Source organism: Salvelinus namaycush, unplaced genomic scaffold (assembly GCF_016432855.1).
Source record: "Salvelinus namaycush isolate Seneca unplaced genomic scaffold, SaNama_1.0 Scaffold788, whole genome shotgun sequence".
Taxonomy (NCBI): Eukaryota; Metazoa; Chordata; class Actinopteri; order Salmoniformes; family Salmonidae; genus Salvelinus; species Salvelinus namaycush.
In genome coordinates, this window is record NW_024061517.1 from 65,520 (window position 1) to 79,121 (window position 13,602).

General features: G+C 41.1%; 1 long non-coding RNA gene across 1 annotated transcript in view; it reads right to left on the reverse strand.

Moving 5' to 3' along the window:
* LOC120042818 overlaps nt 1–13,602 on the reverse strand; it is a 114,799-nt gene that overhangs the window by 63,925 nt on the left and 37,272 nt on the right. Inside the window, exon 2 of the long non-coding RNA XR_005476243.1 lies at nt 8,578–8,696. This is a non-coding gene — a long non-coding RNA (uncharacterized LOC120042818). The remainder of the gene's footprint in view (nt 1–8,577; nt 8,697–13,602) is intronic.

Genomic DNA, 13,602 nt, shown 5'->3' on the forward strand with positions numbered 1-13,602 from the left:
TCAAAAGAAATCAGCCAAGACCTCAGAAAATTAATTGTAGACCTCCACAAGTCTGGTTCATCCTTGGGAGCAATTTCCAAACGCCTGAAGGTACCACGTTCATCTGTACAAACAATAGTACGCAAGTATAAACACCATGGGACCACGCAGCTGTCATTCCGCTCAGGAAGGAGACGCGTTCTGTCTCCTAGAGATGAACGTACTTTGGTGCGAAAAGTGCAAATCAATCCCAGAACAGCAGCAAAGGACCTTGTGAAGATGCTGGAGGAAACAGGTACAAAGTATCTATATCCACAGTAAAACGAGTCCTATATCGACATACCGCTCAGCAAGGAAGAAGCCACTGCTCCAAAACCGCCATAAAAAAAGCCAGACTACGGTTTGCAACTGCACATGGGGACAAAGATTGTACTTTTTGGAGAAATGTCCTCTGGTCTGATGAAACAAAAATAGAACTGTTTGGCCATAATGACAATCGTTATGTTTGGAGGAAAAAGGGGGAGGCTTGCAAGCCCAAGAACACCATCCCAACCGTGAAGCACGGGGGTGGCAGCATCATGTTGTGGGGGTGCTTTGCTGCAGGAGGGACTGGTGCACTTCACAAAATAGATGGCATCATGAGAATGGAAAATTATGTGGATATATTGAAGCAACATCTCAAGACATCAGTCAGGAATTTAAAGCTTGGTCGCAAATGGATCTTCCAAATGGACAATGACCCCAAGCATACTTCCAAAGTTGTGGCAAAATGGCTTAAGGGCAACAAAGTCAAGGTATTGGAGTGGCCATCACAAAGCCCTGACCTCAATCATATAGACAATTTGTGGGGAGAACTGAAATAGCATTTGTGAGCAAGGAGGCCTACAAACCTGACTCAGTTACACCACCTCTGTCAGGAGGAATGGGCCAAAATTCACCCAACTTATTGTGGGAAGCTTGTGGAAGGCTACCCGAAACATGACCCAAGTTAAACAATTTAAAGGAAATGCTACCAAATACTAATTGAGTGTATGTAAACTTCTGACCCACTGGGAATGTGATGAAAGAAATAAAAGCTGAAATAAATCATTCTCTCTACTATTATTCTGACATTTCACATTCTTAAAATAAAGTGATGATCCTAACTGACCTAAGACAGGGAATTTTTACTACGATAAAATGTCAGGAATTGTGAAAAACGGATTTTAAATGTATTTGGCTAAGGTGTATGTAAACTTCCGACTTCAACTGTACATGTGCAATTACAAATGTTAGAATCAGCTATTAAAGACTACCAGAACCCACTGGATTCTCCAATTACCTTGAATGAACTACAGGACAAAATACAAACCCTCCAACCCAAAAAGACCTGTAGTGCTGATGGTATCCCATATGAAATTATGAAATATACAGACCACAAATTCTAATTGGCTACACTTAAACCCTTTAACATCATCCTCGGCTCTGTCGTCTTACCAAATATTTGGAACCAAGGACTGATCACTCTAATCCACTGAAGTGGAGACAAGTTTGACCCCATTAACTTGCGTCAACAGCAACCTTGGGAAAATCCTCTGCATTATCATTAACAGCAGACTTGTACATTTACTCAGTGAAAACAATATACTGAGCAAATGTCAAATTGGGCTTTTATCTTTTATCTTTTATTTTTCCAAATTACAACAGACCACGTATTCACCCTACACACCCAAATTGACAAATAAACAAAACCAAATAAAGGCAAATTCTTCTTCGCTTTGTTGGAATGAGGGTCTGCTATACACATTGGTGGAATGTGGTGTTAACTTCTTATGGCTGCAGGGGGCGTTACTGAGTAGCCAGCTAAATCGTGCCCATTTCAAACGGCCTCGTACTCAATTCTTGCTCGTACAATATGCATATTATTGTTATTATTGGATAGAAAACACTCTCTAGTTTCTATAGCCGTTTGAATTATGTCTCTGAGTGAAACAGAACTCATTCTACAGCACTTTTCCTCCCAGTGTGTCAGATTTCAGACATCTTGGCCTCTGGTTCCAGATCAGTTTTAAAAGTCTCTGTAAATCCTATGAGGATACAAACACTGCCCACGCCTTCCTCTAGATGTCAGTAAGTGGTGACAATTTGAATGGAGTCGATTGCGCAATCAGTGCCTCTATAAATGACCAAATACCGGAAGTAGCGTTCTTTTGGACCCTGCGCTCAACGCAAGAAGGACGTCGGACTTGGCTTTTTCCAAGCCTTTGTTTAGCCAGTAATATAGCGCCGGTCATGTTTTTACCCGTTATAGGTGTTAAAAACATCATACGTTAGTTAATTTAAACCGTTTTATAGCAATTTATATCCGTTTAGTGCGATTTTGAGGAAGTTCTATGTGATGCTCTTTGAAGCTTTGGGCACATTTCGGGGTCCCGGTCGAACGTTAGTGGGCATTTCGACGGACAGAGGACATCTTTCGACCAAAAGAAGATTAGACCCAAGAAAGGATACATTGCGCAAGAATCTGATGGAAGATCACCTCACAGTAAGAAATATTTAATATGATAATTCGTTGTTCTGTCGAAAAATTTTAAACGCATATTCCGCCATTTTGTTTGCTATAGCTTCGCTTGGCGAACCCTGTATTGCACAGTAAGGATAATTTTAGAAATGTAAATCAGCGATTGCATAAAGAACTAATTTGTCTTTCGATTCCTGTCAACCCTGTATTTTTTAGTCAAGTATATGATTAGCTATTGATTAAACTAGATCACTCTGAAAGATGGCGACCGACATTTTCAGGCATGTTTTGCTACTATTTTCATTGTATAACCACGGTTTTTTATGGCTAAATATGCACATTTTCGAACAAACTCTATATGTATGTTGTAATATGATGTTACAGGAGGGTCATCGGAAGAATTCTGAGAAGGTTAGTGAAAAAATTAATATATTTTGGCGATGATTACGTTATCGCTCTCTTTGGCTTGAATCGATGCTCTGGTAACGTTTGCACATGTGGTATGCTAATATAACGATTTATTGTGTTTTCGCTGTAAAACACTTAGAACATCTGAAATATTGTCTGAATTCATAAGATCTGTGTCTTTCCATTGCTGTGAGTTGTGTATTTTTAAGAAATGTTTTATGATTAGTAATTAGGTAATACACGTTGCTCTGTGTATTTATTCTAGTCGAGTTGTGATGGTGGGTGCAATTGTAAACTAGGATTTCTACCTGAAATATGCACATTTTTCTAACAAAACCTATCCTATACAATAAATATGTTATCAGACTGTCATCTGATGAGGTTTTTTCTTGGTTAGTGGCTATCAATATCTTTATTTGGCCGAATTGGTGATAGCTAGTGGTGGAGAGAAAAAATGGTGGACAAAGAAAAATGGTGTCTTTTGCTAACGTGGTTAGCTAATAGATTTACATATTTTGTCTTCCCTGTAAAACATTTTAAAAATCTGAAATGGTGGCTTTATTCACAAGATCTGTATCTTTCATTTGGTGTCTTGGACTTGTGATTTAATGATATTTAGATGCTACTATTTAATTGTGACGCTATGCTAGCGATGCTAATCAGTGTGGGGGGGGGTGGGGGGTGTGTACCGATGTCGGGACAGCCCGCCTAACAGGTGTTAAGGGAAAAACATACATTATAAAATCCAGTTTCCAGGACCACAAATAGAAATTCCATCTAGACACCGTTGCTCTAGAGCACACAAAAAACGATACACACATTGGCCTTAATATCAGCGCCACAGGTAACTTCCACAAAGCTGTGAACGATCTGAGAGACAAGGCAAGAAGGGCCTTCTATGCCATCAAATGGAACATAAAATTTAACCTACCAATTATGATCTGGCTAAAAATACTTCAATCAGTTATAGAACCCATTGCCCTTTATGGTTGTGAGGTCTGGGGTCCGCTCACCAACCAAGAATTCACAAAATGGGACGAACACCAAAATGAGACTCTGCATGCAGAATATTACTCAAATATACTCCATTCTGCAGAGCAGAATTAGGCCGATACCCGCTAATGATCAAAATCCAGAAAAGAGCCATTATATTCTACAACCACCTAAAAGGAAGCGATTCCCAAACCTTCCATAACAAAGACATCACCTACAGAGAGATGAACCTGGAGAAGAGTCCCCTAAACCCGCTGGTCCTGGGGCTCTGTTCACAAACACAAACAGACCCCACAGAGCCCCAGGACAACAACACAATTAAACCCAGCCAAATCATGAGAAAACAAAAAGATAATCACTTGACACATTGGAAAGAATTAACAAAAAAAAGAGAAGACAGCCTATGTGGTAGAAACTGAGCTGCACTTCCTAACCTCCTGCCAAATGTATGACCATATTAGAGACACATATTTCACTCAGATTACACAGACCCACAAAGAATTCGATTTTAGATTTATTTTAAATGATAAACTCTCATATCTACTGGGTGAAATACCACAGTGTGTCATCACAGCAGCAAGATTTGTTATCTGTTGTCACAAGAAAAGGTCAACCAGTGAAGAACAAACATCATTGTAAATACAACCCATATTTAGGTTTATTTATTTTCCCTTTTGTACTTTAAATATTTGCACATAGTATGACATTTGAAATGTCTTTGTTCTTTTGGAACAAAAGTGTAATATTTGCTGTTCACTTTTTATCCATTTTGCTTGCTTGCTTGCTTGCTTGCGAGAGAACGCGAGAGAGAGAGAGCGAGAGAGCGAGAGAAAGAGAGAGAGAGAGAGAGAGAGAGAGAGAGAGAGAGAGAGAGAGAGAGAGAGAGAGAGAGAGAGAGAGAGAGAGAGAGAGAGAGAGAGCGAGAGAGCGAGAGAGCGAGAGAGAAAGAGAGAGAGAGAGAGAGAGAGAGAGAGAGCGAGAGAAAGAGAGAGAGAGAGAGATATAAATAGAGGGTTGGCCAGAGTCAGACAGAGAGATATAAATAGAGGGTTGGACAGAGACAGAGAGATATAAATAGAAGGTTGGACAGAGTCAGACAGAGAGATAGAAATAGAGGTTTGGACAGAGTCAGACAGAGAGATAGAAATAGAGGTTTGGACAGAGACAGAGAGATATAAATAGAGGTTTGGACAGAGTCAGACAGAGAGATAGAAATAGAGGGTTGGACAGAGTCAGACAGAGAGATAGAAATAGAGGTTTGAACAGAGTCAGACAGAGAGATAGAAATAGAGGTTTGGACAGAGTCAGACAGAGAGATAGAAATAGAGGTTTGGACAGAGTCAGACAGAGAGATAGAAATAGAGGTTTGGACAGAGTCAGACAGAGAGATATACATTTACATTTAAGTCATTTAGCAGACGCTCTTATCCAGAGCGACTTACAAATTGGTGCATTCACCTTATGATATCCAGTGGAACAACCACTTTACAATAGTGCATCCAACTCTTTAAAGGGGGAGGGGGGGGGTTAGAAGGATTACTTTATCCTATCCTAGGTATTCCTTAAAGAGGTGGGGTTTCAGGTGTCTCCGGAAGGTGGTGATTGACTCCGCTGACCTGGCGTCGTGAGGGAGTTTGTTCCACCATTGGGGTGCCAGAGCAGCGAACAGTTTTGACTGGGCTGAGCGGGAACTGTACTTCCTCAGAGGTAGGGAGGCGAGCAGGCCAGAGGTGGATGAACGCAGTGCCCTTGTTTGGGTGTAGGGCCTGATCAGAGCCTGGAGGTACGGAGGTGCCGTTCCCCTCACAGCTCCGTAGGCAAGCACCACTGGCAAGCACCACTGCTATATAAATAGCAGTCTGTTCTGCTGGGCTGATAACCTGTGAGCCATTTTCCACTGATTATGACACAGATGGACCTTCATATCACTCACCACACACACAGACACCAACACAGACACCAACACAGACAACACACAGACAACAACACAGACACCAGCACAGACAACACACAGACAACACACAGACAACAACACAGACACCAGCACAGACACCAACACACTAGGGTTGGGCGGTAACTCCGAATTTTTAAGGTTAGGTTTAAGTTTAGGCATTATCTCTGAAATATTAAAGTTAGGCATGGACTCTGAATGGTTAAGATAAAGGTTAAGGACAAAAAGCTCAAAAACAACATTCTATTAGCTGGATTCGAACATGTAACCTTGCATTCTAAATGTACCATCACTTCCTGTTGCCCCTAGTGGCCTGTTTCTACGTCATCTCCCAACATCCTCAGACATGGATGGAAGTCCAATGCTGACTTATCGCAAGTCTCACAAGTGACCTGGCTGATTAATTCAGCCACTTACTTAGATAAGTAGCGAGTTAAACGTATGGGTTGTGTTAACGCGGAATTCTGCGTTTTTCACACAGGAAAAAAAAAAAGATAAAACACATAAGAAATATCTTGCTGCATTTTATAAACGCAGAACTTAAATGATTCTTATTATAATTTCTGCTCGGCATCAGACTAACTTTGTGCTTCAGTTGCACTTCTCCACTCGGATGAGAATTCAAGGACGGCATTCTATCAGCAGACAGCACTCTGACTGATGTGTAGCCACTGTTCTCCATCATTCTATCAGCAGACAGCACTCTGACTGATGTGGAGCTACTGTTCTCCATCATTCTATCAGCAGACAGCACTCTGACTGATGTGGAGCTACTGTTCTCCATCATTCTATCAGCAGACAGCACTCTGATGTGGAGCTACTGTTCTCCATCATTCTATCAGCAGACAGCGCTCTGACTGATGTGGAGCTACTGTTCTCCATCATTCTATCAGCAGACAGCACTCTGACTGATGTGGAGCTACTGTTCTCCATCATTCTATCAGCAGACAGCGCTCTGACTGATGTGGAGCTACTGCTCTCCATCATTCTATCAGCAGACAGCACTCTGACTGATGTGGAGCTACTGTTCTCCATCATTCTATCAGCAGACAGCACTCTGACTGATGTGGAGCTACTGTTCTCCATCATTCTATCAGCAGACAGCACTCTGACTGATGTGGAGCTACTGTTCTCCATCATTCTATCAGCAGACAGCGCTCTGACTGATGTGGAGCTACTCCATCATTCTATCAGCAGACAGCGCTCTGACTGATGTGGAGCTACTGTTCTCCATCATTCTATCAGCAGACAGCACTCTGACTGATGTGGAGCTACTGTTCTCCATCATTCTATCAGCAGACAGCACTCTGACTGATGTGGAGCTACTGTTCTCCATCATTCTATCAGCAGACAGCACTCTGACTGATGTGGAGCTACTGTCCTCCATCATTCTATCAGCAGACAGCACTCTGACTGATGTGGAGCTACTTTTCAACTGTACTTTTTCTCAGTGTAGCCAGCCTACTTGGTAAAATGCAAGATTAACTTTAAGCAAAACAATAGGAAATGTAGCTTGCTACATTCTTTCTATGATAAAGATTAGAAAAATGATAGCCATGCATCATTTTTTGGAAGAAAAAAAAACCTTGCTTTTTCATTGTTAGCTCATTTAATCATTGTGTCTGCCAGCCAAATAACGTTGCATTTCTGCTGTCATCTGATGAAAATTAAGCTATTTTCTGCCGAATGTGTTGCACTAATGTATTTTCTGTGAAGGAAAACTACAGTTGTACTTTCCTGATCACTCTATTGAAGCAAAACAAAAACACTGTTGCCTTTCAATATACAGTCCATTCGGAAAGTACTCAGACCCCTTGGTTTATTGCCACATTTTGTTACATTACAGCCTTATTCTAAAATGGATTAAATAAAACATTTTTCCCTCATCAATCTACACACAATACCCCATAATGACAAAGTGAAAACAGTTTTTTAGAATTTTTTGCTAATGTATTTACATAAGTATTCAGACCGTTTGCTATGAGACTCCAAATTGAGCTCAGGTGCATCCTGTTTCCTGTTTCTTTGAGATGTTTCTACAACTTGATTGGAGTCCACCTGTGGTAAATTCAATTGATTGGACATGATTTGGAAAGGCCAACACCTGTCTATATAAAGGTCCCACAGTTGACAGTACATGTCAGAGCAAAAACCAAGCCATGAGGTCGATGGAAATGTCTGTAGAGCTCAGAGACAGGATTGTGTCGAGGCACAGATTTGGGGGAAGGGCCCTAAAAGATATCTGCAGCATTGAATGTCATAATAAACAATAATGTGAAATGGAGACACAATCTGGTGTATCTCCTAACGTCGAGATGACGGCAGGTGTTTACATAAAAAGTAGCTACAAATATTCACATTTCATTAAAAACTTCAAAGAAATAGTTTCAACGGTAATGATGGTGTTGAAATACTGTCCCGTAGCTATTTCCAAATACCCCGGTATGTGGAATGTATGGTACACCGTCCAATTCTACCACACAAACACACACACATAAACACACACGCACACACTGACACAGACACAGACATTGACACACACACACAGTCGAAAAAGCTGTTAGGCTGCATTTATACAGGCAGACCAATTTCTGATATTTTTGACCAATCATACACACACACACACACACACACACACACACACACACACACACACACACACACACACACACACACACACACACACACACACACACACACACACACACACACACACACACACACACACACACACAGCAGTACTTACTCTGTAACCTCCTCAGTGACAGTGTGTTCCACCTGTAGTCTGGAGTTGACTTCTATGAAGTAATGTTTCCCGTGTTTATCCACAAGGAACTCCACAGTGCCCGCATTCTCATAGCCGACCTGTAGGGGGAGATATAACATGTTAACATATAACAGAAACCTGTTAGCATTCTAATAGCCAACCTGTAGGGGGAGATATAACATGTTAACATATAACAGAAACCTGTTAGCATTCTCATAGCCGACCTGTAGGGGGAAATATAACAGAAACCTGTCAGCTTTCTCATAGCCGACCTGTAGGGGGAGATATAACATGTTAACATATAACAGAAACCTGTTAGCATTCTCATAGCCGACCTGTAGGGGGAGATATAACAGAAACCTGTTAGCATTCTAATAGCCGACCTGTATGGGGAGATATAACAGAAACCTGTTAGCATTCTAATAGCCGACCTGTATGGGGAGATATAACAGAAACCTGTTAGCATTCTAATAGCCAACCTGTATGGGGAGATATAACAGAAACCTGTTAGCATTCTAATAGCCAACCTGTAGGGGGAGATATAACATAAGCCTGTTAGCATTCTCATAGCCAACCTGTAGGGGGAGATATAACAGAAACCTGTTAGCATTCTAATAGCCAACCTGTAGGGGGAGATATAACAGAAACCTGTTAGCATTCTAATAGCCAACCTGTAGGGGGAGATATAACAGAAACCTGTTAGCATTCTAATAGCCAACCTGTAGGGGGAGATATAACAGAAACCTGTTAGCATTCTCATAGCCAACCTGTAGGGGGAGATATAACATGTTAACATATAACAGAAACCTGTTAGCATTCTCATAGCCGACCTGTAGGGGGAGATATAACAGAAACCTGTTAACATTCTCATAGCCAACCTTTAGGGGGAGATATAACAGAAACCTGTTAGCATTCTAATAGCCAACCTGTAGGGGGAGATATAACAGAAACCTGTTAGCATTCTAATAGCCAACCTGTATGGGGAGATATAACAGAAACCTGTTAGCATTCTAATAGCCAACCTGTAGGGGGAGATATAACAGAAACCTGGTAGCATTTTCATAGCCAACCTGTAGGGGGAGATATAACAGAAACCTGGTAGCATTTTCATAGCCAAACTGGATATAACAGAGAGCCGTTAGTAAATATACCATATTATTATTATTATCTGTTATACACCATGCCTGCGTTCTCATAGACAATTTTCAGGAGGCGTTATAACAAACTGCATTGTCCCAGCCAACCTACAGTACTGTATATGGGGCACATCAATTAGTACACAGTGCATTCGGAAAGTACTCAGACCCCTTGGTTTCTTGCCACCTTTTATTACGTTACATCCTAATTCTAAAATTGATTTAAAAAATACATGTTTTCCTTATCAATCTACACACAATACCCCATAATGACAAATTGAAAACAAGCTTTTTGAAATGTTTGCAAATGTACAATTTTAATAAACGGATACCTTATTTACATAAGTATTCAGACCCTTTGCTATGAGACTCGAAGTTGAGTTCAGTTGCGTCCTGTTTCCATTGATCGTCCTTGAGCTGTTTGTGCAACTTGATTGTTCCACCTGTGGTAAATTCAACTGATTGGACTTGATTCGGAAAAGGCACACACCTGTCTATATAAGGTCCCACAGTTGACAGTGCATGTCAGAGCAAAAACCAAGACATGAAGTCAAAGGAATTGTCAGTAGAGCTCCGAGACAGGATTGTGTCAAAGCACAGATCTGGGGAAGGTCCCCAAGAACACAGTGGCCTCCATCATTCTTTAGTGGAAGAAGTAAGGTACACCTTTCAACAGAACACCGACCTAAGCACACAGCCAAGACAACGCAGGAGTGACTTCGGGACAAGTCTCTGAATGTCCTTGAGTGGCCCAGTCTGAGTCCGGACCCAATCGAACATCTCTGGAGAGACCTGAAAATAGCTGTGCAGCGGCGCTCCCCATCCAACCTGACAGAGCTTGAGAGGATCTGCAGAGAAGAAATGGAGAAACTCCCCAAATACAGGTGTGCCAAGATTGTAGCGTCATACCCCAGAAGTCTCAAGGCTGTAATCGTTGCGAAAGGTGCTTCAACAAAGTACTGAGTAAAGGGTCTGAATACTTAAGTATATGTGATATTAAAGTTTTTTTTCCATACATTTTCAAATATTTCTAAAAAACAGTTTTTGCTTTGTCATTATAGGGTAATGTGTGTAGATTGATGAGGGGGAAGAAACGATTTAATCCATTTTAGAATAAGGATGTAACGTAACAACATGTTGGAAAAAGTCAAGGGGTCTGAATACTTTCCGAAGGTACTGTATATGTTTAAATATGTACATTAAAAAAAAGCTCTTTCAAAGTCAAGAAAACAGCTAAACCAGTATGTTAAACATTAAGCCTCAGTGTTGCGTCTAGAGAAATGCTGGTGGAAGATGCTAATCGTTAGCATTCTGTTAAACATTAGACCTCAGTGTTGCGTGTGTGTGTGTGTGTGTGTGTGTGTGTGTGTGTGTGTGTGTGTGTGTGTGTGTGTGTGTGTGTGTGTGTGTGTGTGTGTGTGTGTGTGTGTGTGTGTATGATTATTCCACCCTGTAGCGCCATAACACCTGAAGCATCATCTAAGCTGAATCAGGTGTGTTCAATAACCTGCAAGCACACACACACACACACACACACACACACACACACACACACACACACACACACTGCAGCCCTTGTTGGCCTATATAGAGGGAGGGAGGGAGGGAGGGAGGGAGGGAGGGAGGGAGGGAGGGAGGGAGGGAGGGAGGGAGGGAGGGAGGGACCCAAAAACTGTGACTGACCCAAAATTAAGGAAAGCCCTCAGATTACATAGACCCACAAAGAATTAGAAAACAAATCCAATTTTGATAGACACCCATATCTACTGGTTGAAATACCACAGTGATTACCTGTTTACCTGTTGCCACAAGAAAAGGGCAACCAGTGAAGAACAAACACCATTGTAAATACAACTCATATTTATGTTTATTTATTTTCCCTTTTGTACTTTAACTATTTGCACATCGTTACAACACTGTATATATAATTTTATATTCATTTATTTCACTTTTGTTTACCCATTTGCTTTGGTAATGGTAACATAGGGAGGGAAGGAGGGAGGGACGGGAGACGGAGAGAGAACGACAAAGTGACAGAGAGAGAAAGAGGGAGAGAGAGAAAGCGTGGGAAATGGGTAGCTAGGTCAGGGAATGCCAGAGGGTATGGTACATCATGTGTGTCTATGCAACACAGAGGTAAATCTATCAATCGATCAATATCATTATGCGGTTAAATGGGTTGAGAGGTCACGAAGGGAATTTAGGGTTACGAACAGGTTTATAACAGGTTTATAACAGGTTTATAACAGGTTTATAACAGGTTTATAACAGGTTTAGAACAAGTTTAGAACAAGTTTAGAACAAGTTTAGAACAGGTTTAGAACAAGTTTAGGACAGGTTTAGAACTGGTTAATAACATGTTTAGAACAGGTTTAGAACAAGTTTAGAACAGGTTTAGAACAGGTTTAGAGCAGGTTTAGGACAGGTTTAGAACAAGTTTAGAGCAGGTTAAGAACAAGTTTAGAGCAGGTTTAGAACAGGTTTAGAACAAGTTTAGAACAGGTTTAGAACAGGTTTAGAACAGGTTTAGAACAAGTTTAGGACAGGTTTAGGACAGGTTAAGAACAAGTTTAGAGCAGGTTTAGAACAAGTTTAGAACAGGTTTAGAACAAGTTTAGAACAGGTTAAGAACTAGTTTAGAGCAGGTTTAGAACATGTTTAGAACAGGTTTAGAACAGGTTTAGAACAAGTTTAGAACAGGTTTAGAACAGGTTTAGAGCAGGTTTAGGACAGGTTTAGAACAGGTTTAGAACAGGTTTAGAACAGGTTTAGAACAAGTTTAGGACAGGTTTAGGACAGGTTAAGAACAAGTTTAGAGCAGGTTTAGAACAAGTTTAGAACAGGTTTAGAACAGGTTAAGAACTAGTTTAGAGCAGGTTTAGAACATGTTTAGAACAGGTTTAGAACAGGTTTAGAACAAGTTTAGAGCAGGTTAAGAACAAGTTTAGAGCAGGTTTAGAACAGGTTTATGACAGGTTTGGAAAAACAATTTTCCTTCCAGATTCATCTCTCCCTCTCTCCCTCCCACCCTCTCTCTCTCTCTGTCCCTCTTTCCCACCCATCCTCCCTCCCTCTTCCCCTGTCAGTAGGAATTGAGGATAATCTGAGCCAAATGTCAAAGTATCTGATCCAATTTCTTTTCACACACACACGCATACACACACACACACTTAGTTTGATCCAAATTCTCTGTGCAATTCATCGCTGCATGCTACGTAATCCTATCCATGACAAGCATTGCCAAGAGCAGAAACACACACACGCACACACACACACAAATACACACACACATGCGTGCTCATGTCAATATGCCGACACATATTTTCTAGGAATCTGTTCTATTTTATCTCCTCTATTCCGTCACTATTTTATCTCCTCTATTCCGTCACTATTTTATCTCCTCTATTCTGTCACTATTTTATCTCCTCTATTCTGTCATTATTTTATCTCCTCTATTCTGTCATTATTTTATCTCCTCTATTCTGTCACTATTTTATCTCCTCTATTCTGTCATTATTTTATCTCCTCTATTCTGTCACTATTTTATCTCCTCTATTCCGTCACTATTTTATCTCCTCTATTCTGTCATTATTTTATCTCCTCTATTCTGTCGCTATTGAAAGGTAAGAGGAGAGGAGGAAAGAAAAGGAGGGGGTTGGAGAGGGGAGGTGAGAAGGGTGGAGAAGAGACAGAGATGAGAGGAGTGAAGATCGAGAGACAGATGGCTGTGGTTAGGATGGAAGGATGGAGAGATGAAGAGGTAGGGTAGGTAGAGAGAGATGGAGCGATGTAGGGATGGAGAAGTGGAGAGAGATTGAGGGATGGAGGGAGGGATGGAGAGGTAGAGAGGTAGAGAGAGATGGAGGGA